The following is a 27844-nucleotide window of genomic DNA, read 5'->3' as shown; positions in this document are numbered from 1 at the left end:
ATAGTATTTGTGTGCGTCTGAAAACAGTGTATGGCACTCAAGTGCTATAAAAATGCTCATTGTCATTGTATTATTTAATATTCAATATGGTAAAAGTCGTGTCTTTTATTTTTCTCCTTTTTATTCAGGATGAATGTTTTTATTATCTAATTGAACAGTGAGTTGCTGTAAAAACTGTTGTTGTCAGTACAAATTTAGATTTTCCTGATGTGGCTTAAGGGCAATACCAAATAACAGCATCCTTTACCCAGTGCAAGGAAGCATCACCTTCCCAGGACCAGGGCACTGTTGTGTTAAAATCAGAACAGCCTAAACTTGTCCAGGAATTTCCCACCTATGTCCCTCATTCTTTGTTTAGCTGCAGCCTGAGTGGGCACATTTATCCGTTTTGATTAGAAGGTGAATCAATAGTCAAGCATACAGAGTCCCTGAGGCTTAGTCCCAGCCCTGCTTCTAGTTTAAGGCAAAGGAAAACATTCTTTTACTCCCTTTGTATCATTTTTTACTGAAATCACACTTTGGATGAAGTGCTCTAGGGTCCTGATAGGCAATATATTAAGATGCTTACTCCCCCTGCCCGTGTATATCCTTTGAGTACTCTACGCCTGCCACATGATTTGCTAGTTGTATAATAAAAATAGAAATGCTATGTGATAATGTTTCAGATTTTTTTTCAGGGAGTGGGATTTAGTGAGCTTTCAGGGGGTCTTGATAGTTGCAGTTATTTTGACCATGTAATGAAATAACCAACAGAAAACTCATGTGATGAGTCATTCAACAATTTTTTGTTGAGCACTTAGGTCACTTCAGACCCCATATATTGTGCTGGGTATATAGCAAGGTCACTGCTTTCCTGGTATTTTGTTGGAGTGTGGGAGGATAGAGGTGCTGACATTTTCTCTTAGCTACTTCAGATCCAGGTCTGTGTCAGGGACCAGCAGACTGCCACCCACTGGTTAAATCTAGCTTGGTGCCTATTCTCACATGGTTATGAACTAAGAAGGATCTTTTTAAGGTAAAAAAATCAAAAGAATGATGTTTTATGATAGATGAGAATCATATAAAATTCCAAGTTGCATTGGTAAAGTCTCATTGGTATCCCACCACATCCAATTGCAAACTGTCCTCCATATATGCTTTCTGACCTAAAACAGCAGAACTAGTAACTGCCCAAAACACCCTCTGGCACACTAGGCCTGAAACATTTATTATCTGGCATTTTACAGAGAAGAAATTGATGACCCTTGGCTTTCATCAACAGATTCTTTGCCCTCTTCTTGCCAGGCTTGGCAAGTGGGGAGCTGCCGCTGGATATCAGGGGGCAATGGAGGATGGAATTTGAGCCGTTTGTTCTCTTGCTTCTTCTCCTTGGGGCCTCTTTGGATTAGGTGAAACAGAGTTTGAAGGTCACAGCTCTTGCTGGGGGTCAATGGAGTATAAAACACTCTCTTCCTTTTTATGCCAGCATCTGCTCCTCCAGGCCTGGAACACTCATGTCCCTCACTGCCCCTAGGCCTTGGGTGCTGCCCCTCCCTATGGTTTCTCCAACTTTGCCCTACTTTAGTAAATACCACCTTTATTAAGACATCCTTAAACTATCTAATTTTTAATTATCTATTTATTGCCTGGAACCTAACAAAATAATAATGAAGAAGTAAACAAATCAAAGATCAAGGTAATTTTAGATCAGGAGAATAAACTATTAAACTGAATTCAAGAAAGGGTAATATGAGCTACTCAGGGTGCAGCTCATGAGCTGCATGCATGTGCTTCCATGCATGAAGCCCTTGGTTCCATGCCTAGCAATCCCGCCTCTTCTCCAAAGGGGAAATATCTGGGAAAGTGGTATTTCAGAGTGAAGCCGCACTATTAAATTCTTAAGTGTGACTGAATTACAGAAAGAGGCCAGTCTGCTAGACAGCACCCAGGAATACAGGAGGAGGAATGAGATAAGCAGGAGCTGCTCTACACATGGCTTTCTGGGTTCTTAAAGACTATTGTGGGGGTTCAGTGGTCACCATCCACCTTCTTGCTGTAATTTCGCTTCCCATTGTAGATCCCTCTAGTGAGAAAAGGGATGTGATGGTTATACTGATTCAAATAGTGCTGTGTAAGTATTACAATTTTTAAAATACTAGGCATGAGGTAAATGTTTTATAACTACAAGGGGGATATTTAAATGAGGTTGGCTGCTGTTTGGAAAGCAAGTGTTTGGTGGCAAGAGGCGCTGTACACATGGGTAACAGGCCGTGGTTACTGCAATGATAGGGAAATCTCCGACCAGATCACACTGAGCACCCTGCTAATTTCTATTCTGTTCTCTTCTGATGGAACTGTGGATTCATAGGTCTGGTACAGGAGAAGAATGGAGGAGTCTGTAGGATTTGACGATGATTGGAATCAGATTTCATTAGGCTCTTGATACGTCTTGCATGGCTTTTCATGAAGAATTTCTTTATTTTTTTCTTTGGGAAGCATTCTCTCACTTTCTGCATTCATAAGGCTTTTTAAAGCTTTAAGAGCCTCAAACTACCCTCTCTTGACAGGAAAGAATACAAGCCAGTTTTGGGGTAGTTTTTTTTGTTTGTTTTGTTTTTTAGAATCAAAGAGCAGAAATTATTTTCAAGAACAGAAAAAATCTCTAACTCTGAAAGATAGAGGAAAAAGCAGATTTCTTTGGGGACATTGATCAATGAGTTTCTAATTCATTATGTAGATTTCTCTTTTCTATAACCAGGAGAGTCTGTTCCACTTGAGCAGTCCATTCATTGTTCCATTCACACCATTTTCTGTTCCTTTTCTAGAGGGTTTTATTTTTAATTAAGTTTATTGGTACATTTTAGGTATACATTGTGATCACATTCATCATTGAGAATTTGTATCTTTACATGATGTATCTTGGTTCTTATTTTTTCCCATTCCCCTGCCCTCCCTTCAACACACCTACTCCTCCCTATTTACATAAGCTTTGTTTCCATTTTTCCTTTTTTTTCATTCTTTTTCTTTCTCCTCTTTTCTTTCCCCCACCCAGCTTTCTAGTTTCCCTTCACCTTTGAACATTTTATTCCTATTTCATAATATCTATTATTATTATTATTATTATTATTATTTTGGTCCTCATTTACATTTTCAGTTTCTCATACCAGAGAAACAATTCGGTATTTACACGTGTGTGTCTTATTTATTTCACTTAAGAGTATGGCCTCAGGTTGCATTCACCTAGCTATAAATGTCTCTAGTTTGTCTTTCTTTATGGCTGAGTCATACTCCATTTTATATAAAAAAAAAAATCTTCTTTATCCAGCCATCAGTTGATGGGCATTTGAGCATTTTCTAAGATTTAGCTATTACAAACTGTGCAGCTATAAACATGGGTGTGGATATATTGTTGTGATATGATGCTTTTAATTCTTTTGGGACCATATTGGGGTAGAGTTTTTATATCTAGTTTTCTTTGAGAGCAAAACAGGAAAAAATTTGCATTTGCATAAATGGGTAGTGATTGTGTTTTGATAGTGCTAACTGGTTTTGGTGATGTTCTCTGTACTCTGAATGGTTCTTTTGGGTTTCTGGTTCAGGATGCTGTGGTTAACTTTTGTGTTCTATTTTCAGGTTCCACCCATGTTTACTGACAGGCCATGCTTCATAAAGGCAGATGACATTCCTTCTTTCCACCTTCATTTCATCTCTCCCTTCTTCTTCCTTTCCCTGTCCCTCTGCACTATTGGTCAGTGAAATTCCTGCTGCATCTTGCACTGATCCCCAAAAGCTTGTAAGAAGGAGATGTTCTTTAACTGGGACCGAATTACAGAATGATCAGAATATTTTGTTGCTTCCCTTCCCGCCTTTCTTCAGTGCTATTTTGGGCATCTCCATCTAAAAGATTCTATCCCTCTTTTGTTGCCAGCTTCCTGCTGTATGGATGAACAGTGTATGCGCCCAGAACATCCTGGGCAACTTCACAAGACTTATGCCTACTTAGGGTTTTTTGCTTTTAACTTCTGTGTTTTACTTAATTTAGCATGTTTCCTGTGGTCTATGTAGTATGTTTTTAAAGTAGGGATATCTATATCTATATCTATATCTATATCTATATTTTTAAGCTAGAACCATAAGCATAAATATCATTCATTTATTTAGCAAATATTTATGGGATACTTCATAGGTTGCAGGTGCTTAGGGTTGGAAAGTCTGTCCTCAAGGAGCACATAATGCTGCTGGGGAGTTGGATGCCTCAGCCGATAATTACAACTCATTATGGTGAGCGTAATAGGATGATACTGGTCATTACAGAGGCATAAGGTGTTGTGTTTGATAGTGCAGATTCTGAAGCCAGACAGCCTTGGTTTAAATCCTAGGGCTGCTAGTTATTTCTGTGCTCCTGGGAAAATCACTTAAACTCTGTACATGATTTTATCAGGAAAAAGGAGAAGCTCTGAAAGTTTGGTGAATTATTACAATAGGCCTAGAAGAGTGCCTGGCATGTTGTAACCTTTTAAACAACTATTATCTATTGCAATTAGTATCCCTTTATTCCTGATGGGAATACATTTTGAAAGAGAGGATGGAGCTGAATATGGGATAGTTGCCACATGGACTATAGAGAATTTTTTTAGAGTAATTAAGAAGCCAATTTCTGGTTCTTCAGATTGGACAATAACTAAAAATATAGGATGGACACTTAAATTCACTTTCCAAATATTTTATCCCTTGCATTCATGAATTATATTCAAACCATTTGTATCTTGATTTGCTATGTTGCAAGAGAAGGAAGGAATCTTTTTTGTTTACCAACACAGCCAGTTGGACTGATTTTAGAGAACATTTTTCACCACCTAATCCTGGACTTCAGTGCTTACTTCTTTTTAAATTAGCTGTCTTCCCTGCGGGCTTTCTAAGGAAATAGGTGACTACAAACACAATATATTGGTTTTAATTCCCATTTTTCAGTCCTGCATTTTCTAAGCAGCATATACATACACAGTGAGGACCTTCAAAAATTCCCTTAAGGGCAAAATTTAGAAAGCATAAGCATGAGGTAGCTAAACTTCAGGAGCCTTTCCACCACCAATAATTCCAATATTCCTAATGTTTTTCTGAAGTCATTATACCTGACACACTCTTGTTGACACATCCTTTTCCTTGGGATCTTGAGGGATTACATCTGAGATGCCTTTGAATCCTGACTAACATATGTTAGGTGCTCATTGAATGAACAGATGAACAAATGATTTTAGTGTCTGCTCTGTCATAAAATATGTGTAGCAACTATTCATATAAAGAATTTGCTCTTCCTTTTCCTTTCTTCCTCTGCATCTTACTGTAGACAAAAAGCTACTATGTTTTATCCTGCTGTTAGGAGTATTTACTCTATTTGTGTGATTTTGGCACTGTATCGAGGCATCCAGACAGGAAGGGAGATTGACACTGATATTCAGCCCATGTTTCTTTCACCAAACCTGAGCCTCAGTAAGGGGCTCTACTGAACCAGGGGAGAATGAACCTATGGCACAGTAGTATTCTCCATTGCCCAAGCCAAGTGTCCATGGGACTCTTCTCCCTGCAGATAGGCATATGGTACCAGTTCTTCTGCCCCTGGAGGGCACTTTCCTCTAATTTGCATACAGGCACTGTAGAATTTAGTAGTGACCATGATAGTAAACTCAAGATTCCATGGTTGGTTATAATTATCAGAGCAGAAAGGGAATAAGGAAAGTTAAAAAATGCCTGTTTTAATGCTGTCTTGCTCAAAATGTAGATGTGTCATAATATGACAATATATTTCCTCTTCTGTCATGCAGCTCTGTGATCTCCACACTTCAGACCAGTTTGCTTTTGTTTTCAGGTAGTTTCACAATCACATGACTGACTCATTCAGCCTTTCATCCATACCAGAATATGAACATTAAAAACATCTCTTACTAATGATGGATTTTAGCATCATCTACATGTAGGTTAGCCGAAGGAATTTAAAAGTAGAAGCCCCACATAATTTCTAACTGCCTTCTTAGCTAAGATTTTTCAACTCATGATCCCATTGAATCTATGGTGGGAACTGCTAACAGTTAGGAAAATGAGTAGTTTGTCTTTCCCCTGAGCACATTCTGCTTGGCTCTGCTCATGTCTGATGAAGGAACTGGAGAGAAGGGAGCCGCAGTTGGCCAAGTCCTCATTGAGCTCCTGCTGGGACGTGAAGAGCACAAGGATGGAAGAGAACAGCCTGCTGGTTTTACTGGAGTCTGAGTCCAACCCACAGCTCCCTGCAATTCACCGTACTTGTCTGTTGGCCAGTGGGATGAGATCAAATGCCTCCTTTGATTTCTTCCCCAAACTAAAGGATAACAGGGTACAAGTGGTTAACTTTAATGAAAGGAGGATGCAGGTGGGACAAGTGAGGACACGGTGTCGGGTGAGGATGGACAGGGGAACACCAGCTCCTTCCAAAAGATATAGCCTCCAAACCCACCCCCCACAGTGTTTCCAGATGTCCCAGTACTTCAAAGGGAACTGGAAAATCTAGTTTATGATCTGAAACCTAATGAATTTTTAAATACTGGCTCAAATTCTTTTACAACAATAAGGGCAATAAAATACAAACAAGAGTAGACTATGTCTAATTCCTGGAGGAAGAGCAGGTCCAGTGTGTCAGTCAGGCTTCTTCAGGAAGATCCAACCAGTAGATGTTTACCTAGTGCCCTCTTATCTATGATGGTTACTTGCTAAGACCCTAGTGCATGCCTGAAACCATGAACAGAACCAAAGATGATAAATGCTGTGTCTAAAAAAGACCTTCACAGTGATACCTAGCTTAGTTTTTGATTAAATAACTGGGTACTCTAATCTAGCCAAGTTGATACCTAAACCATTACACCTACAGTTTGGGGAAGATGAGCAGACACTTTCAGAACTATAGCCTGTACACCATTTAGCACCGGGCCCCATAGATTCCATAAATATTTCATTTGAATGCAATAAATTAATTCTAACCTCAGCCAGAGAGGAATTGTGTTTCAGTGAATAAAACTTAAAGCAGCTTCAAGGCTAAATTAGTCAAGGATCTCTAGAGAAACAGAACCAATAGAGAGCGGAGTGGGAGGGAGGAGGAGGAGGGGAGAATTAGTATAAGGCATTGGCTCACACAACTGGGGAAGTTAAGTCCCACTACCTGCCATCTACAAGTTAAGACTCAGAAAGGTCTATAGCATAGTGGAGGATATCTGCCAGGTAACTGGTCCCCTGGGTCTGGCACTGTGCTGAGAGCTTCACACATGATTATGCGACCTGCTTCTTACAGCAGCAGGTGAGAGATATCCTCACCATTTTTGACATGGAGAGACTAGAGTGCAGAGAGGTTAAATTTAACTTGGCCAAGGTCTACTTAGGCAGCAGAGCTGAGACTCAAACCCTGTGCTGTACTGTTCTGCTAGTTTTGGATCTGTAGGTGAATAGCTGCCTGGAGTAGTGAGGAAAACACTTTGCTTATGGTTGGCACTTACTCAAGTAAAATCAAATCCTGAGAAGCTTTCAAGAGTGAAGTCCTCTGCTGCCTCTGAGGGAGCCCACTCATATCTGCTTTGGTTGGCTGTGTATTGCCCAAAGCTCCTGATCCTTGGTAAGTGAGACTGAAATCTAACCTATGTTCCACCTGTAAATACAGGCTTCTAAAGAGGTGCATTGGCCCAAGGATGGATGGCTTTTGCTCCTGCAGACCAATCATTTTTTAGAGCTGAAGGCCCTAGCCAGCCTTCTCTTGTCCCCCTCCCAAGTTCTTCATTCACAACTTAAAAATGGTCCCTATTCCTTTCTAGACATTTGACTATTGCTAATTGTATGGTCCACCTTCTTTGTACAAATTCTCTTGACTTTTTGGGATTCATTGTGCTGTGACCTTAAGTCCCTCTCAATTCTATGTCATGAATTCTATTACTAACAAACATTTATTAACATTTGTGTCTTGCACTGTTGTAGGTGTTGGTATTAGAGTGGAGTAAACTCAGATGTGAGAAATTTAAATCTGTGGAGGGAAAAGGATTGTAAAAACATAGTCATTGTAAAAATTTGTATTGTCTGTTTACTCTGTGCTTCATATGTTTCATATAATTTGCTATTGTGTTTTCATTTGATTTTTGCAGTAATCCCTCAAGAGTTGTTTTGACTAATACTCCCATTTTGTATTACTTGGGCCATGTGAAATTGCCTTGGCCGTTGATGTAGTTTAAAGCAGTTCTAGGATGGCAGTTTGAGATGGTAGAGTTGAGTCTAGGAGATGTGGAACCCTATAGATATATATGATGAAGCGAAGAACCAGGCAGTGATACTCCAGAGCCCACACACCTGACCCACCTCACTAAGCTGCCTGTTAATTGAAGTGTTGGTACAAGGAGGAAAATGTTTTGCTCATTGTTTGGAGGAATCGAGAAAGGGTTTCCTCAGGTGGTCCATGGGCTCATATTTACCTCTGCTTGACTTTATGTTTGTATTCACCACTAGCCTTGGCTTATCAAAGGCAGAACCTCATTATTTACTCACTACCTGTTCCAGAGCTTTTAACTTGGGAAGGTCTCCATAGAATACTTTGTTTCCTTACTATTTTCAGTGTCAGTGTGCCTAAAGTTTCTGAGAAAAAAATGTAGAAAATGAGGAGTACAGGGATGAAACTAAGAATCCAGGGTTTAGGAAGAAGGAAAGAAAGAAATTCAAGAAGAAACTAAAATAAAGATAACAAAGTTCTCTAAATAAAACAATGATATAATAAATAATTAAAAGTTTCAGGTAGATGAGGATTGGCTGTTCATTTGGTTTGTAAGGGAAAAACATTTTTACAAAGGAGCTTCATACTTTCTAATCTCTTGTCTAATCTTGACCAATTTTTTCACATCAGTGTATCCTAAAAGCTTGCTTCCTTTATGATGAAAGGGTCATTCTTAAGAAATCTCTAAAGGGCTTGGTGTCTGAAGTATATACTCCATGTTAGGGATGAGAAAATGTAGTATTTCTAAAAATATTTCTAAAATTAGATTTCTCTAAATTCTACCTAAATCTGTTTAAAAATACAAGTAGAAATTAGAGCAAAGAATAAAGATATAAACATGTTTCTGTACAATGATTAAGTAATCATGACAGAGGCCCCTTTATTCATACTTTATGGTTATTTTCTCCAAGGAGAACTTTCTTGTTGCACCTAACATTGAATCTGTTAATTTCATGCATATACATTCATTTTAATATGCTAATTATGGAGTGGTCTTTGTTGGCAAAACCATTGTATACTTTTACTTTTAGCATTTGTCTATTTTTTTATAACCATAGGAAAACAAAAGAATGAGTGAAATTTTCTGTAAAATGTGTAAGATAGTTTTATTTTTGTGATAAAAATTCATTCTTCAACATACCCTCTAGTAAATTTTAAATTTTATTCAAATTAGGTTAAATCACAGCAGAGAACTAAAAAGCATATTGTTATTCTCTTCAAATTTAATTCTGAGCACCTGACTGGTTCTTTAGAAGGTCCCTAATGATTGAATTGTGTAGAAGTGAAATACCCATGAAGTGGTCAAAATGCCATTGGTTCTATGTTTCCCAAATTGGGGAAGGCATTTTTTTCCCCAAAGGGGACCTTTTTTATTGTCACAATACAAAGTTATCATTATTATTAATAATAAAATTTATTATTATTATTAATTATTAAATAATACACAGGACAGCCCCAACTACAAAGAATTATCCAGCCAATAGTGACAATGGTGAGGAACTCTACACTACATCATTATATGGAAGAAAGCATTCTGATTTTAGATGCATATGTCAGAGTTTTAACATTTAATGGATATAAAAATGTATAGAAAAATGTTTGCTTTATTTATAAAAGTTGTAGGTTATTTGCTTTTGAAAATTGTGTGTGCAAATGCCCACATGAGTTTTGATATTTCATAGATATAATTAATTTTTTTGAAAGCATCTTCACCATTTTTTGCCCCAAATCTTTAACCTAAAGAGGTTGAATTCTATCTTTAGAACTATGTGGGTCATGAACAAATGGTAAACTAGATCTAAAGAGTTTTAAACTACTTGACTTTTTTTTTTTGTGTACCAGGGATCGAACTCAGGTCCTTGCATTTGCGAGGCAGGTGGCAGAACCACTGAGCTAAATCCCTGGCCCTTGACTTTTTTCTTAGTTAATAAATTCATCTTAATCTGGAAGGTCTTCATAGCATTCGAGGAAATCAACCTATTTCCGGACATGTGCCATTTGGGGACAGTTTCCACCTCTTGTTTAAATATCATTCTTAGATTTTATCCTAGACTGTACAGTCTTGTCTAGCAGCAGCACCTGTCTTACACATCACCCTGGCTAGAGTAATGTTCTCTTTGTGTGGAGAGCCAGCTACTGGAAGCATCTTCTTCTCCTTTCAGAGGTAATGCATGATGTCTGCAGAGTTCTGACACACAACACAATCTGTTGCATTTGGGCATAAACTTTCTTGCTTTGTTTCTGGTTGTGACCAGAGCATCATTTGGACTCATGCCCTCTGCAGTTCTCTTCAGAGCCACGCCCCACAATGCTCCTCATGGTTGTGCTCCAAGGCCTGCATTCTGGCAAACACTGCACAGAAAACTTTATGTACCTCTGCTTTGAATGTCACAGAGCTTTTCCCTAGCAAGTGTGTGTGCTCAGAACCAGTGGTAGGAACCAGCCAGGACAATATGTTATAGCATATTCTGACAGGGCATTCTTCACAGTGTATTTTGGGAGTTGTTGAATTAAACTAGAACAGCTGTCACAACCTGTTTTAATAGGATCTTGCATTTGGCAAGATCCAAATTTGCTGGTAACATGAGCATTATACAGTGTTTTGCATTTGGGTATACTCCATTTATTCCTATCCTGGGTAACCAAGAATTCCCAAGCATAGAGTCATCAGTACTACCTTTTTGTCTTTACTTGTATTTCCATTGCTATCACTTGTAAGGAGCCCTATTGATGGCAACTTCATCAAGCCCTTTGTGCTGAGAAGAGACCCTTTATGTGTAATGTTGGTTCAGAATTCATAAAAGATAGATATTTATTTTAGATGAATATGGAAAATATAAAAGTACAAAGAAATTTATAATTTTACCTTCACTGTTAAAACTTTAGACACATTGTTTTTCTGTTATCTATGTATAGACACTTTTAAGAAAATGAGCATATTGCTATACAGTTTATTTCATTTAAAAATACAGCAGTCATTTACCCATATCCTTATGTTGTTTGGGTAACATTTTAAATGACATATGGTATTTTAATAGATACTTGGATAATAATATATGGGCATACATATGTATTAATTTGGTTGTTCAATGTTCAAGTTTTTCTACACTTTTTTTTTTAAACAGACGCCTGTGCATTCATGCATATACCTGATTGCCTCAGAGGGAAAAGACCTAGAAATGGAGTTGGTTAGTTAAAGGTTCTGGACTTTTGTAAGACTGATATGTTGCCAAACAGTCTCCAAAAGATGTTTGTCATTTCTTTAATTTTGATATTCTGAGTTAGCATAACTTCCAACATTCATCCTTGAGTTTTTAATCTTTCTTTCAATTGGATTTCTTCTACTTTCTCACCTTTAAGGATACTGTATTATAGAGGTATCTGCTTTTCCAGTTTAAAAAAATTTTTAATTAGGGATAGATATTACATTTTATCAAATACCTTTGGCCATTTGTCTGCATCATCAAGTGATTTCTACCCTATAATTTATCAACATGAGGAAATCATATCAATGTGTTTCCTGACATTGAATCAACCTTGCTTTCCTTGCCCTGGGCTTTTGTGCTTTTGGTGAGTAACAAAGGCTCCAGAGAGGCCCTGTTGTTCAGGGACCGTTGGATGAAGCTGTCCACCTTGTCTTTGCACAGCCAAGTTTTCCTGTGGCCCATGTTCAGCAATGCTGCCTGGAAGTTGTTTTCTAACTGAAGAGTGCTCTGGGCTCTTTGCTCTTATCCATAGAGGAGGAGTTGATTCCAAGTAGTTTTCTCCCATTCTTGATGCTCTGCTCCGCCACTTCTTCATGAGACCTTATAGTGAGAGACACTAGCGAGACATTTCAGCAGTTCCTGAGCTGATGATTATACTACCCTGCTTTCTCATGAGCACAATTAATGTCAAATTTTTGTATGTTCTTTTATCTCAAATTAGTGCGTTTATGGCAAATATACCTTAAAGTTCAGGATGGAAATCTGGAATCACTGCCTGATTTCAGTGTTGATGTTTTATTCATAGCTGTTGTATACACTTTTGTCTCTGCCTAGGAGATTGATTTTATAAGCTTTAAACTTCCAGCACAGTATACTCCAGAACACTTGGAGAAAGCTTTAGAAGGAGGAGGGCAGCATTAATGTAGTGTATACTTGTTAGTTAACGAAAAATTCTTTATTAAACAATTTGTGTTTTAGTTTTGATAATTAACTCATGTAATGTAAATTTAGAATTGTAACATAGCTGAATAGAACCATGGATGCAATGGCAGTGAATATATAATTTCTCTAAGCATACCGGCATTATCTGATAAATTTTCAGTTTAGCCACTCTAATTATTATAATCACTATCTGAGGTTGGAAATGATTTTCTGAAAACTAGATTAAATATCACACAGTTCACCCTTTTAAAAGTAAAGAAAATAATTTTCAGACTCCATTTTTGAGAGCTGTCTGTGTAGTATATAGTACTATGCAGTAATACATAAGTTTTTTGGTAGTTTTATACATCTCTGTAGGTCTATGGGAATAGATATAGGAAAACCAGTGAATGTGTGTAAAAACTTCTAGATCTGTGTTCCTTTGCAGGGGAAAAAACATAATTTAAAACCTTATGATGTGTTAAACACAGGAGGCCAAAGTCACTGTGATTTAGTGAAAAACAAATTTGAATGTTTTTCAACAACTCCAGAATATATAGGCCCGTGGAAGTTATCAAACAAAACATTATCTGAGAGAAATCTTTGTAGATAGAAGGGAAAACAGGCAGCTAGATGTTGACAGTGAAGTTTTAACAGCTAGCTTTTCTAAAGCCATTTATTGCCAGAAATTCTCAGTGGGGTTGATCACACTTCTAATAATGTTTGTGATTGTGTTGTCTAAGCTACTCTAAACACAAGAAAATGATTCACAAAGTACTCATTTTAACTTCTAAGCTTAAAGCTATATAATAATGGTTATAGCCCCACTTAAAAAATGTTTTTGGAAAGAAGATATTTTGATTCAAATATAACCAGAGACTGTTATAAGATTTTTAAAGGTAGAAATCTCATGTAATTGTATCATCCTCAGTAGGATAGTATGGAAATTGCAGATTGAATATAGCCCTACTTCCCTGTATTCAATGAATATATTGCTGTAAAGCTCTATGTAAATCACATTTAAAAAATCAATTGAGTAATTTTAGATATATGAGAGGATCTCTGTGTGAAAGAATCCATTTGAGAAATACTTTATAGACTGATGTGTCATTGCCTAGTTTATAGCATTTAAATATAGATTTTCTCAGACTTGTTTAAAGTGTGCATTGTAGTTAATCATACTGACTTCCGAACTTGATTTAGCCATGTGGTCATTGAACAATTTTGGAGAGGATAGGATGTAAAATCAAAACTGTGTGTGGAATTAACAACTAAATAAGGAAATAGATTCCTTCAAAGATGTGAGTGTGTGTGTGTGTGTGTGTGTGTGTGTGTGTGTGTGTGTGTGTACAAGGCCAGCCTGGACTACATAATGAAACCCTGTCTCAAAAAAAATTGTAGATTTCTGTAAGATCTACCAGTGAATTTTTGTGTTGCTCCACTCAGCTCAATTCCTACTCTCTGGAGTTAACCACTTTTAACTTTTGAAGCTGTTTTTCCTGAGTTTTAGCTTTATATTTTGAAGAAAAACATGCTTTTACTATTGTTTCTTGATTTATTGTTGACATTCTTTAAAAACTAGCCTCTTCACTTCAACTAAATCAGCTTCTCCCCTCTCCCCACTGGAGGTCTATCATACTGTTTGTAAGAATTAAGGTTTACTTTTGTAATATTGATTATGTAAGTTTGATGGGACATTAAATTCTGTTTCATGCAAATTTTTGTTTTGTAACAAAAGATCAAATTTCAAAACAAGGTGAAAGAGACCAAAACAAATGTCTGAGAACCAGCTGGTTATATGTATAGTGTTGCTGAAGAGGAGAGTTTATTATGTTGTAAATGTTGAGATAAATAAAAGATGCAATTAAATGGAGAGCTATACCCAGAGTTTAGTGGAACAAAGACTGTATAGGTGTGTCCTGTAGAGGAACATATGTGAGCCCCAGGAGGGAAAGTTGGCCTGGAGCCTTTGTGACATTAGCCAGCAAAGATGACAGTGGGTGAGTGCTGGGGTATGGTCCCTTAGGGTGACAGCACAGGGAGAGTCTGCGTGGAATGGAGAGGTGGTCTGGGAATCTCATGGCTTTTCATATTGATATTCTTCCATTCCTCCTGTGTTCTGCTGTACCCTCATCTTTCATAGGTATAAATTGCCCCTGACTCCTAGATCCATTGGAGGTCTGTAGTACAAATCCTCTTAGAAAGAAGATTCCCCACCAGGGAGACACTTCATTTGGAGTGCTAATCTCATGTGCTTTCCAACCTTCGAAGTTTGTATTCCTCCTCTGGCTTTTTTTGCCTCAAAATTTCTCCACTGTTATGATTTGTGGGGTCTTGAGTAAGTGATGGTAAACAGATGTGTTCCATCTGCAGTATTTGTCTAGTGTCTTAAGAGATATTCTAAATAGAGGTGGACAAAGGCAGTATGCCCATAGGCTAAGAAGCAAACAATTGATTCTTTAGAAGAAATGCAAATATTTGAGTATTTGTCCCTTTTTAAAAATTTCTGTTCTGGTCTTGACTCAGTTGCTTTTCTTTCTTGAAGTGGGAGAGAAGGTATACAGTCTTATCAAGAGCATGCAAACATGTCCCTTCAGACAGAGCTCCTGGACAACAGGGAGAGTTGTACCACACCCACTGAACTTACGCAGCTAAGGCAACTTAGAAGAACATGGGCTCACAAAGTGTATCCTTCTGCCCGTGGGGCTCCACATACCCATCTTGATGCTTTAAAAAAACTATAAAATACAAAGAAAAATTAGAAGAATCACTTCTTACATTTTGTGCTTTCAAGGACCCCACTGCTGGAAATATAAATTAAGAAATGATTCAAGGGTCACTTTGTCCATATTTAATTTTGTCTTAAAATCTGATTTTAATCCCTAACTCTTGTGTTATAGTTAAGCCAGTGGTAATCATTCTACTCCACTATACAGAATCAATCTATTGCTTGTATTCTTATTCCTGTAGTTGTTTGAATTCTTGTAAATGTTCCTACAGCTGAATTCAAATTCTGGTTATGCCATCGTGAAGATATTATTTAATTTTCCTTAAACTTTGGTTTTCTTGCCTCCAGAGAGGTTAGTTATAGCTTGTTAATAGGTTTGTTTTAACTGTTAATATTAGACAATATTTTAAGCACTATGAAAAATGCTATGTACACAGTATATATTTAAGAGATTAATTTTCTTCTTGGACCCAAAGCTGAAAATTCATTTATTGTTTTTCATGAATCAGGTATCTTATTATTTTTAGGATATTGGTGTAAGCCCTAGAATATTTACTCACATTTATAAAGTACTTATTACCTTACATTGTTCTGTGTTCTTTGTTGATTTATTTAATTCTCAAAAACCCTGGTTACTACAATTTCCACTCCTATTTTATAGGTATGTAAATTGAGCTCCAGAGAGGTTAAATAATTTACCCAGTCTCACATATCCTCAATTTACATATCTACAAAATAGGAGTGGAAATTGTAGCTAACTTACAGAGATTCTTTGAATTCCGATGAAGTACTTACTACCTTACATTGTTACTCTAGGTTCAAATCTTAGCTCTATCTATTGGTCAAAGGATAACATTTTCATTTTTTGTGCAGGAGAAAATAGGTTTTTCTTGTATTTTAACATTCTGGAAAGTTCATATTAGCTCTTTATTTTTAATGAAAAAAAATTATAGAAAAGTTTTCCTGTAAGGAATTAATATGAAATATATACATTGCATTTTGGAGAGATTATAAATTAAGGAACTGTAACTTAAAATTAATTTAGGCAAACAATTTAGTTTTATTTGGAATTCAAAGAATGGTTAACTCACCAAACTGAAAGCCACAAGTGCAGGTCATCTCAGAAACAGCTGGCACCAAGGAATTGAACTGTGAGTTGGCTTTATCATTGTAAACCTGTTTTCTATTCAGGAAAAAAACCAAGGTGATGAGAACCTAAGTTTAATATCTTATGAGTGTGATCAAGATATACAATGATGTTTAAATTTTTAAAAATTACAATAAAATATACATATTACCATTAATTCCCCTCAAAATACACCCCTTCGCTTCTAACACATTTATCCTGCCATTCTTGTCACTTCTTCAGCAGTTCTGGAAGTCCTTTTCCATGAGTGTCTATGTGATCAAAAATACAGTAAATGTTACTGCTGAATGCCATCCAATGGAAATGCAGGCTTGTAAAAATGTTACAATATATCTTTATCCACCTTATCCCCTGGGTCTGGCCTGTGCAACTTTTGGTTCTTCCCCAAAGTCAAAATGACCAGGAAAGGTAAACATTTTGTATCAGTTTAGGACACTGAGGCAGCCTGGACAGCACAACTAATGACACTCATGAAAGATTTTAGAACTGCTTCAGAAAATAACAAGAACAATGAAGTGTGTTTGAAATTAGGAGGAGCATTTTGAAGGGGATTAATGACAACGTGTAATGCGTGTTTCACTGCAAAATATTTTTTAAAAATGTAAACATTCACTGTATTTTTATCACACCTCATATATGATATAAGGCAGGTAAGAAGGCTGACTTTCCTGCTCAGATACTGTCTCTACAATTCCAGGAAAGGACCTGGGTCAGTATCTTATCCTAAACACTTAACTATAGCCTGAGAGTAGAGTAGTTGAAAATAACATGGCCTCTGTAGAAGCAATTTTGTAGATTTGGGATTAGAGAGGGTGGGGGTAGGCAGGTATATTAGGGGTACAATTGGGTAAACTTAACAAAATAGTGTTAACTAATGATGGATAAATTTAGAGGTATGTGTATTATTTACTGTTCTAATAAGAAGAATCTACAATTAGGGTTGGCCATTATTTTAGTGAGAGCGCCCTGTAGCATTATAGTTTTTCACTCGATCTTTTCTATATAGGCTTTTCATATTTTTGCTTGTCATCTCTTCATCACAAGGTGGCTGTCTGAGGTCCAAATTTCACATACATATCTAAGGTTAAAAAAAAAAAGGAACATGTTAGCAAGACAGCCTCTTCCTTCGGTGTCTCTCATTTTTTTTCAGAAGCCTATAGCAGACTTTTCCCTTTAATGACTCTTCAGCCAGAAGGAGGACTCTGAATGTTTTTATCTGTGAAGGAATCTGGGAAAATAAGCAAGGCGCTCATTAGACTTTGCTGTGAGAGGCAACAACTGAATAGAGGTTAGGAAGGGCTATTGTGTTAGCCAATCAACTATATCTGCCACAATGGTCAAAGACCTAGGCAAAATTGTCAGTTGCCAAGGAAATGGAAAGGAATGGTATTAGACAGACAGCCTTATTGACATCTAGTACATTATATGTAAACTTGAATCTAGGCCTCAACAACTCTGATCTGTCTTCGGGAGAGCAGACCAAACCCACTGTGTTCTTCGCCTCTCAAATAGGACATGGACCCTTCTACCTTTATGTTCTGCTCATGTGACTTTTCTCCCAGCTCTTTTGTGGTTTCTTCTCTTCTAGAGCTACTAGAACTTTTAATCTTATTTCAAGGCTCATTCCAATCTGCTAAGCTCATAAAGATATCTTGTTCCTTTGAATTCATTCTACCACTTGATTATTCAACTTATAAGTTAGATAATGTACTGCCTGACAACAACTTACATTTTATTTTGTCCTGTATTTTAGATTTTTGACTTCAAGTTATATGATTACTACAATTAGATCATTGATTTTATTTATTAATTTTTAAATTGATGAAATTGAATACATTTGTGTGAGTTTTAGAATATGGGTACCTTGCAGAATGGCTGAATTGAGCTAATTATTAATATATGCATTACTCACTTAAATTTTTTTGTCATGAAAAAATTGGAAATGATTTTCAAGAATATGACACATTGTTCTTAATTATAGTTATCATGTTGTACAATGGATTTCATGAATTTATTCCACCTACCTAACTGAAGTTTTGTGTCCTTTGGTCAACAAATGCTCAACTCCAAGGCTCTGATAACCACCATTTCACTCTCTATTTCTATGAGTTGGACTTTTTATTTACATTGCACATGTAAGTGAGATCATGCAGAATTTGTCTTTGGCTGACCTTTTTAACTTAGCAAAATTTCCTCCAGATCCATCTATGTTGTCCCAAATGACAAGATTTTCTTCTTTTTTAAGGCTGACTAGTAGTTCATTTTGTCTGTGTACCACATTTTTTAAATCTATTTATCTGTTGATGGACACTTAAGTTGATTCCATTTCTTGGCTATTGTGGATAATGCTGCAGCGAACACTGGAATGCAGGTATCTCTTTGAAATATTGATTTCATTTCCTTTGTCAGTAGAATTGTGGAAAGTGTGAATCATATGATAACTCTGTTCCTAATTTTTGAAAGAAATCTCTAGAATGCTTTCCATAATAGTTGTACTAATTTACAGTCTACCCAACAGTATGCAGTTGTTCCATTCACTTCATATCCTCACCTACACTTGTTATCTTTAGTCTTTTTGATAATTACCATTCTAATTGAATGAGGTTTACATCATTGTGATTTTAATTTTAATTTGTATTTCCCAGATGATTAGTGATCTTGAGCATTTTTTCATGTACTTCATGGCTATTTGTATGCCTTCTTTTGAGACATGCCTATTCAGATCCTTTGCCGATTTAAAAAATGGATTATTCATTTTCTTGACATTAAGTTGTTTTAATTCCTTATGTATTTTTAATATTAATGCTTTTCAAGTATATGATATGCAAATATTTTCTCCCGTTTTGGAGGTTGTTGCTTTATTGTTTTTTCTTTCTTCTGCTGTGCAAAAGCTTTTTTTCTTTAACATAGGTTATTTTCTCTTTGCTTGCCTTTATCAATTATAGATTTCTTAAACAGAACAACCTTTCCTCTATTTCTGTGTAATGACCATGGCAAAAAGCAGGGCATATAATAGGTATCCAGTTTAGCCACATTGGTTAATTTTCTCTGCCCAAGAATGTTTATTTAAAATCTTAATTTATCCATAAAGAATAATTTTAATCTGTGTGATGCTGCTGAAATGCTTTAGCAAAGAGAACTAGGGGAGGCAATTTCTTTAACTCCAAAAGAATTGTACAGTCATCTGACCTAGCTTCAGCTTTGCTTTAGGGCATCTGCTTAAACAATATCTTTCTCTTCAAAATCCCTGACAGTGCATCATCATGAAAGTAATAATCATAATAATCATAATAATCATAATAATCATAATAAATTTTTAAAGATTTATTTTCCTAGTGTAAGATGCTGCTAGATTAGTATTATAAACAAAACAGCTGCAATGCCATTTACTGGGCTATTTTAGCTCTGCCTGTTTTTGAAGTATCTCCAGTAATACCATTGGTTGTCAAATTTTACTTTCTCTATAGTCAAGTGACTATTATGCATGGGCAGAAAAGAAATTTAATGTAAACATTGCAGTTTTTCAAAAGAAGTCAAGTTCTTTAGTGAAAAGCAGTGGACTCTGCTGCCTGTGTGAAAAGGTGAGATGCTAAAACACAGTGGAGCTAGCAATAGGCTCTGTGTTTGCTTCATATTTGATGAATAAAAATTCTGTTTGTACTTGAGGATGATAGAATTTGAAATGGTTGTATTTTAGCTTTATAATGTTCTTGAGAGTGTGACTGCATTTTTTTGCCTTTTTTTTCTTTTCAATTTTGATGTCCAGCTGGTATTTTGAGACAAGAGTGTGATTATGGAATTGGATTTGAAGAGCAGCACTAAATCATTCTCACTTGGTACTTGACCTTCCTCCTAAACAGAATAGATTTCATGGGAAGAATCAGGTTGGGGAAGATATAATTTAATTTTGCTATGAGTCAAGCAGAAAGGTTAAGTTCTTTTAAATTCCTCATTCTATGATGCTTCTTGGTGATTTTTTTTAAAAGCAATTTTTAATATTAGAATATTTTCCTCCTGTCACATATTTTTATTTAATTTTTGAATACATAAGCATATTGAGAGAAAGTTTTTCTTGCCAGTAGTTATCTTTATATCTTTTAGCAAATGGTCAATTGTTTTTTCCTGTGAATTAACTTTAAAGATTCTATGCTTCTGTTTTGACATGCCAGGTGACAAGTAATTAGTACTTCAGAAACACAAGATTGTGGTTTCACTATTTATAAAAGTTATTGGTAATGAAATATATTTATTTCTTTCCTTCTCTGTACCTCAAAACAAGATAATAGGTGAAGATTACTGTAAATTTTTCTTCTTATAATGTTCTTTAGATTTCATATAATACGGTTTTTGATACTTATACCAAAGAAATCTCATTATCTTTACTGTGTAGCATTTATTCTCTGTATTACATCTTCTTCCAGGCACTTCTCTCTGTATGCTGACCTACCATGTCCACAATATGGCATTTCTACCTTTGGGAGCAGACATCTTTTCTTTGGTGAATAGACTTTTAACTGAGGATACTAACCTCCAAAACACTTGCTTTTTTTCCTGCTTAAATTCTTTTATTGGTACATTTTCGGTATACAGTACATTTACATTTATCCTTGGGTGCTTGTACCTATACATGATGTATCTTGGCTCTTATTTTTTACCCATTCCCTGTGATCCCTTCATCCCCTCCACCCTTCTGTATTTACAAAGACTTTGTTTTCATTTTTTCCTTTTCTCATCATTTTTCCTTTCCCTTCTTTCCTTTCCCCTTCCCTTCCCACTTCCCCTACCCCTTTGGACCTTTTCCTACTTCAAAGTATCAATTATTAGTTATTAATCCTTTTAGTCCTTATTTACACTATCAGTTTCTCACACTAGAGAAACTATTCGGTATTTACACATGTGTGTCTTATTTATTTCACTTAAGAGTATGGCCTCAATATGCATCTATTTAGCTATAAATGTCTCTAGTTTCTCATTCGTTATGGCTGAGTAGTACTCCATTTTATAAAAAAAAAACATCTTCTTTATCCAGCTTCTAGTTGATGGCCACTTGGGCTGTATCCAAGCTTTAGCTATTACAAACTGTACTGCTGTAAACATGAGTACACATATATCACTGTGGTATGATTCTTTCTTTTTCTTCTATATCATTTTATTGGTACATTTTAGGTGCACAATATAATGACATTCATCATTGCACATTTACATAATCTCTTGGTTCTTATTTTTCCCCCTTCCCTTGCCCTCCCTTCAACCCCTCCTTCCCTCCCTATTTACAAAGACTTTGTCTCCTTTTTTTCATTTTCTCATATTAATTCCATTACCTTCTTTCCTTTCCACTAACCCTCCTACTTCCCCTTCCCCTTTGCCCCTTTTCTTCCTACTTCACATTATCTATTATACCTTTCAGTCCTTATTTACGCATTCAGTTTCTCACACTAGAGAAACTATTCGGTATTTACACATGTGTCCTGTTTATTTCACTTAAGAGTATCACCTCAGTGTCCGTCCATTTAGCAATAAATGTCTCTAATTTCTCATTTTTGATGGCTGAGTAGTACTCCATTTTATATATTTAAAAAAAACATTTTCTTTATCCAGTCTCCAGTTAATGGGCATTTGGGCTGTTTCTAAGTTTTAGATATTACAAACTGTACTGCTCTGAACATGGGTGCACATATATCACTGTGGTATGATTCTTTTAATTCTTTGGGGAAGATGCCCAACAGGGAAATAGCTGGGTCAAATGGGACTTCCAGTCCTAGTTCTTTGAGGTATCTCCATACTGATTTCCATAGTGGTTGCACCAGTCGACACTCCCACCAGCAGTGGAGCAGGGTTCCTCTTTCCCCACAGCCCCGCCAGCATTTGTTATTGGTTGATTTCATGACAGCAGCCATTCTTTCTGGGGTGAGGTGGAATCTCAGTGTTGTTTTCATTTGCATCTCTCGAATGACCAGTGATGTTGAAGATTTTTTCATATGTTTATTTGCTATTTCTACTTCTTTGTGTGAGATATGTCTGTTTATTTCAGATGCCCATTTTTGGATTGGGTCTTTCAATTTGGGAGGTCTGATTTTTATAAGTTCTTTATAGATTCGAGATAGTAGACCTTTGTCTGAGGGACAGCAGGTGAAAATTTTTTCCCACATTGTGTGCTGTCTCTTCACACTGCTGGTGGTTTCTCTTGCTGTGCAGAAGCTTTTTAATAAGAAGAGATCCCCCTTGTTGATTGTTTGTGCTAGTTCATGGGCAACTGAGGTTTTGTTCATAAAGTCTTTTCCTACACCAATCTCTTCAAGAAATCTACCTAACCTCTGTTCCAGCCAGTTCAGCATTTCCATTTTAATATTTAGATCTTTAATCCATTTAGATTTAGTTTCGTGCATGGTGAGAGATATAGGTCTAGTTTTAGAATAAATGGAATAGACGGTCTCTACCTCAATCTGATAAAAGCCATCTATGAAAAACCAACAGCCAATATCATACTAAATGGTCAAAAACTGACATCCTTCACACTAAAATCAGGAACAAGACAAGGATGTTCACTATCACCACTCCTGTTCAATATAGTTTTGGAAACATTAGCCATGGCAATTAGACAAGAGAAAAAAATAAAAGGAATAAAGGTAGGAAATGAAGAAGTCAAATTGTCATTATTTGCAGATGACATGATACTCTATATCAAAGACCCCAAGAACTCCACCAAAAGTCTTCTTGACTTAATAATGAAATTCAGTAAAGTAGCTGGATACAAGGACAACACACAAAAATCAATAGCTTTCCTCTACACGAACCACAGACTCACTGAGAGAGAAATATGGCAAACAATTCCTTTCACAATAGCATCCAAGAAACTGAAATACCTAGGAATCAACCTAACAAAAGAAATCAAAGACCTCTTCTCTGAAAACTATAGCACTTTGAAAAAAGAGATTGAAGAGGATATCCAAAAATGGAAAGACATCCCTTGCTCCTGGGTAGCAAGGATCAACATAGTGAAAATGGCCGTACTTCCAAAATTTCTATATTGATTCAATGCAACCCCAATTCAAATCCTAGCAGCATACTTCATGGACCTTGAGAAAACAATCCAAAAATTCATTTGGAACAAGAAGAGACCCAGAATAGCAAAAGCTATTCTAGGTAACAGAGACTTGACAGGGGGTATCACAACGCCCAACATGAAACTATACTACAAAGCTGTTGTGATAAAAACAGCATGGTACTAGCAAAGAAACAGACTGGAGGACCAGTGGAACAGATTAGAAGATGCAGAAACAACTCCAGACACACTCAGCCACCTCATGTTCAACAAAGGAGCCGAACACCCTCACTGGAGGAAAGATAGTCTCTTTCATAAATGGTGCTGGAGAAATTGGGTTTCAACTTCCCTAAGATTCTTTTAATTGTTTTGGGAAGATACCCAGGAGGGGAATACCTGGGTCAAATGGGACCTCTAGTCCTAGTTTTTTGCTTTTGATGTTGTCCTTTTTTTAAAGTATTCTCACTATATCTTGCTTTTATATACCCAAACATCTTGGAAAGTACCTATCTTGCAACACAACAGCTTAAATGCATGATCACCTAGGGGAACATGTACATATTATATATTTCATTTAAAATTTTATCTTATTAGTATATATCAATATTACATTAGGATGAGTTTATTTTGAGAATTTGGATATTATCTTTGTAGACTTAGTCCTTTCTCTAAGTTTTTGTTTTTAAAATAAACATGTATTATTTTAACCTTTTCTCCAGCATCATGTCCAACTCTCATCACTTTGACTTCCCATTTTTTGACAGGTTAAAAATGGAGTGCCCAAATTATATACAGTATTCAAACAAGATTAGCCTGTAATGACTTTCTGCCTGTAAGCATCACCTTCCATATGAATGTCAACATGATGCTAACCTGACTCAGGCCTCTCTGACTTGGCACTTGCTCTGCAAATTCAGATTTGACCTGTTAATATCATTTTCGACTCACCCAGCTTTTTGCACAAGAATACTTATTAGTGAACATTCTCTCACCTTTCATCATATTAGTTTGGAATGTTCTAATAACTATTTCCTAAAAATATAACCTGATTTCCTTGATGGGTGGTCTCATTTTGAGGGAGGTAATAACCATGAATATTGTGGTCTTTTCTTATAAACTACAGATTATCCCTTGGTCTACTTGTTTTTGGGCATTGTGAATATAAGGATTTAGACAAATTAGGTGATGCATAATTAAATTAATTTTCGGGATTTCTTGAAGTCACAAAGACCATCAAGGCCTGAGCTAATTCCAGCATATGCTTTCATATAACTAAATAATAATGTATATATGTGTGTGTGTTTATAAATATGAGAAACTTAGAAGCAATAAAAGCACAAGTCAGAATTTGAAGATATGTTTAGATTATGGAAAGACTAGTTTGACTTATTAGATGATTTATCTCTGTAGTCATAAGCTTTTTCTTTAAGGAGACACTTTCAAGACATAGATAAAGGTGAGTTCCCTGTGTGCAGTGTAACCTGTTGAATTTGATAAAGTGTTTTCTATTTGAAGACATTGGCCACATTAGGTATCCAGGACTAGGGAAGGTTTAAGCTACAGAAGTGATTGGGGGTCATCAACTGATAAGTGGTAATTGATGTCTTAATTGTACTCTCTAGGAGAGAATGAGTGTACATGGTGAGATGGGAGATGGCTGATGCAGATTCCCTGTGAGCAGCCAAATATATATAGGAAGAGAGCCACAAAAACACTAAGATGTATATATAGAATGGAACTGAATTGAAGACATTTTTAAGAGTTAACTCTATCAAATGCTGAGTAGGCCATAAGAAATCTACACACCAACCAAATCCATTTGATTTAACAGATATGACAAGTGAGAGGTCCGAGAACTTTTGAAATAAGTGCAGGAAAATGCAAAGGTTGAGACCACAAGAAGAACTGGCCAAGAAAGCAAAGGAGGGAAGGGTTAGAGCCATGCTTAATGCTACTGTAACATTTCCAGTATCTGTGAATAGATTGCTTTTGTTCTTTGCATCATGGTTCAGTGAAATCAGAGAGGTGCTCTCCTGTTGGGGAGTTGTCCTTTGATGTTGCCCATTTCTATGGGAAATCCATTTCCAAGAGGAGACTCTGTTGTGTTCTGTTGAAAATCAGCCAGTAGGAAACTCTTGGGAATTCTGAAGAGAGAGGAAAGCTTCTAGGGAGATGGTTTGAAATCTTTTGAGCTGCATATAATCAGTGCAAACTTTGCATGTATATTGACTGTACATTAAGAGCACTTTAAGCAGCAAAGACCTCAAAGACCCCAGTCCATTATGAGAATAAACAGTAATTTAAAGCAATATTTTTGTAGAGAAAAGAATCAGGAAGAACAAAGATGCCAGTGTTGGTTTTTTTCCTGTTTTCATTTGTGAGAAAATGTGCTTTTGATTGATACCTATCAAAGACTGTGTTCAGCATAGAATATTTTTGTGATTTAATGAATATTCAGAATAGTAATTTGAAACATTTGGGGTGGTGCCTCCAGGAACTTTTTGCAAGGCCTCTTTTATCCTTTCCAATACCAGGAACATGAAGACTGATAATACAAATAATTGCATTCTCTCTCTTTGCTCTCTTCTCCATGAATCTGAGTGCTCATACTCTCTGTATCAGAAATGCTTTCTATTCTCATGAATTCCTCACTTTCACTTTTAGTAATAGGACTAAAACTTTCTTTATGAAACATAAGCATTAACCATGGTGTAGAAGACAAGACCCATGATGAACTCCATGTAACTCTCTTTTCATCTTTTTTATTTGGGATTTTTCAACTGAAGCAATACGTATATAAAATAGCTTTATTGGAAAAACTCAATTTCTAATTCAGATCAATGGACTGAAATGAAAGTATTATTTTTTCCACATTTGCATATGTTTTCTTCATTTTTGTATTTAATTTTTGCAGTCACATTGTACATTGGTGGCATTTGGTGGCAAGATAAGAGGTTACCACACAGATAAGTTACAGAGAACTATCAGACCATGACAACTTAATACTATTTTGGTAATGTGTCCAGCTTATATCCACTCAGATACATACACAGAATAATTTCATATGCTACTTAGAAAAATAAAAACAAGAAATAGCACCACTACACAACAACCCACTCATTTCAGGCTTCATTTATAAATAAGTAATGCCCGTTCTCTTAAATAAGTATTAAAGGGCTTTCTGGTGTCCTTTGCTGTAGTTGAAAAATATTGGTCATATAACAACTCAGTTAATATTTTGTGTTGAACTTGATAGACATTTGATAACAAAATGTGTGATTAAATAAATTTGAATGGAATATTACTTAGCACTAAAAGATATTAACTCTTTTAGATGCCATATCAATATTTCAGATATTGTGAATTTTTGTGGACTAGTTACTAAGCAGCATGACATTTTAAGCATATTATAATTCTTGAATCCTGCGCAACCTTCTCTGTTATGCTGGTTTCTGTTTTACTATCAGGAATCCTGAAGTATAGTGATTATTAATAATAACCTCACAATTTGGGAGTTATACTAGATGCCAGGGAGTATGCTGAGAATTTTGCATGTTACCTATGATCCTCAAAATAGTACTGTTCCCTTTTTATAGATTAGAAAACTGAGGCTCAGACAATTTAAGTAAGTTGCCCAAGAGTACAGAGCTCATCATGATGACAAAGACACTCAAATGCAAGACCATCCGTCTTTCAGTTTATGAGGTATCTCCCAAGACCAGTTATTCATCAGAATCTGTGAGGAAGGGACCCACTTTTCTCTCTTGCCCAGTTAGGCTAGTGAAATCCCTAAAGAATCCTGGCATTCTTATTTGATGTTTACCTTGACTCTGCTCCATGCCCTGCAAGCAAGTCAAACCTTACCTCACACCTCAATTTATGGCTGCGATACTCATGAGTCTCTGCAGGTCCTTGGGAAATTAGCTGTCACAATGACAACTGGAACCTATTGAAGGCTATATGGTCTTAGTTAGTCATCAATACTGCTAGAAACTGTTTGCTTTGGAGTTGTTTAATGGTGATAACGCTAATTTATTTGAAATGTGATGGTAGAATGGTGCTTCACTAGGTAATGCTAATGGAATCTGAGATCACTATCTACGTTTTCATCATTTTCATTAACTGTTGGTTGTAAGGAGAATCTGCTATTTCTAGTTGTTTCAGTGCATATTATTTTAATGCTGTGAAGAAACATTACTATGAGTATTTAATTTGACCTAACAAACAGTTTCCTGAAAGTTTCTCTTACAAATATTTCCCACGGATTTGTTCCCTGTATTTGACTGGCACAGAAGTTTGGAAAGTACATGGTCATAAGCAGGGCTAGAGTTGGTGTCATGGTTAATCATGAAGGTGTTAGAAGAATTACAAGTTAATATTTAGCTCCCTCTGCCTTCCAAAGCAAACCATTCTTTGTTTCTATTAACTGCAGAGTGAATGGCAATTTAAGACAGCAAATAGCCTCACTTGGTTTGATATTCACTATAAAAAACAGTACTCACAAGCTATTTGAATAATCCTCCACCAACTTCGAGTCTTCTCCATAAAG

General features: G+C 36.2%; 1 protein-coding gene and 1 long non-coding RNA gene across 13 annotated transcripts in view; both read left to right on the top strand.

Moving 5' to 3' along the window:
• The window catches only part of Rbms3 (RNA binding motif single stranded interacting protein 3), a 1369918-nt gene that overhangs the window by 49693 nt on the left and 1292381 nt on the right, over positions 1-27844 (top strand). The gene's annotated exons all lie outside the window — the stretch shown is intronic.
• LOC147826407 (uncharacterized) overlaps positions 5-27844 on the top strand; it is a 55247-nt gene continuing 27407 nt past the window's right edge. The window contains exon 1 of the long non-coding RNA XR_015439170.1: positions 5-27844. This is a non-coding gene — a long non-coding RNA (uncharacterized LOC147826407).

Source organism: Heterocephalus glaber, unplaced genomic scaffold (genome assembly GCF_053883595.1).
Source record: "Heterocephalus glaber isolate CG9 unplaced genomic scaffold, H.glaber_assembly_v1.0 deba00001472, whole genome shotgun sequence".
NCBI lineage: Eukaryota > Metazoa > Chordata > Mammalia > Rodentia > Bathyergidae > Heterocephalus > Heterocephalus glaber.
Note: the sequence above shows the minus strand (reverse complement) of the source record. Positions and strands in the feature narration are given on the sequence as shown.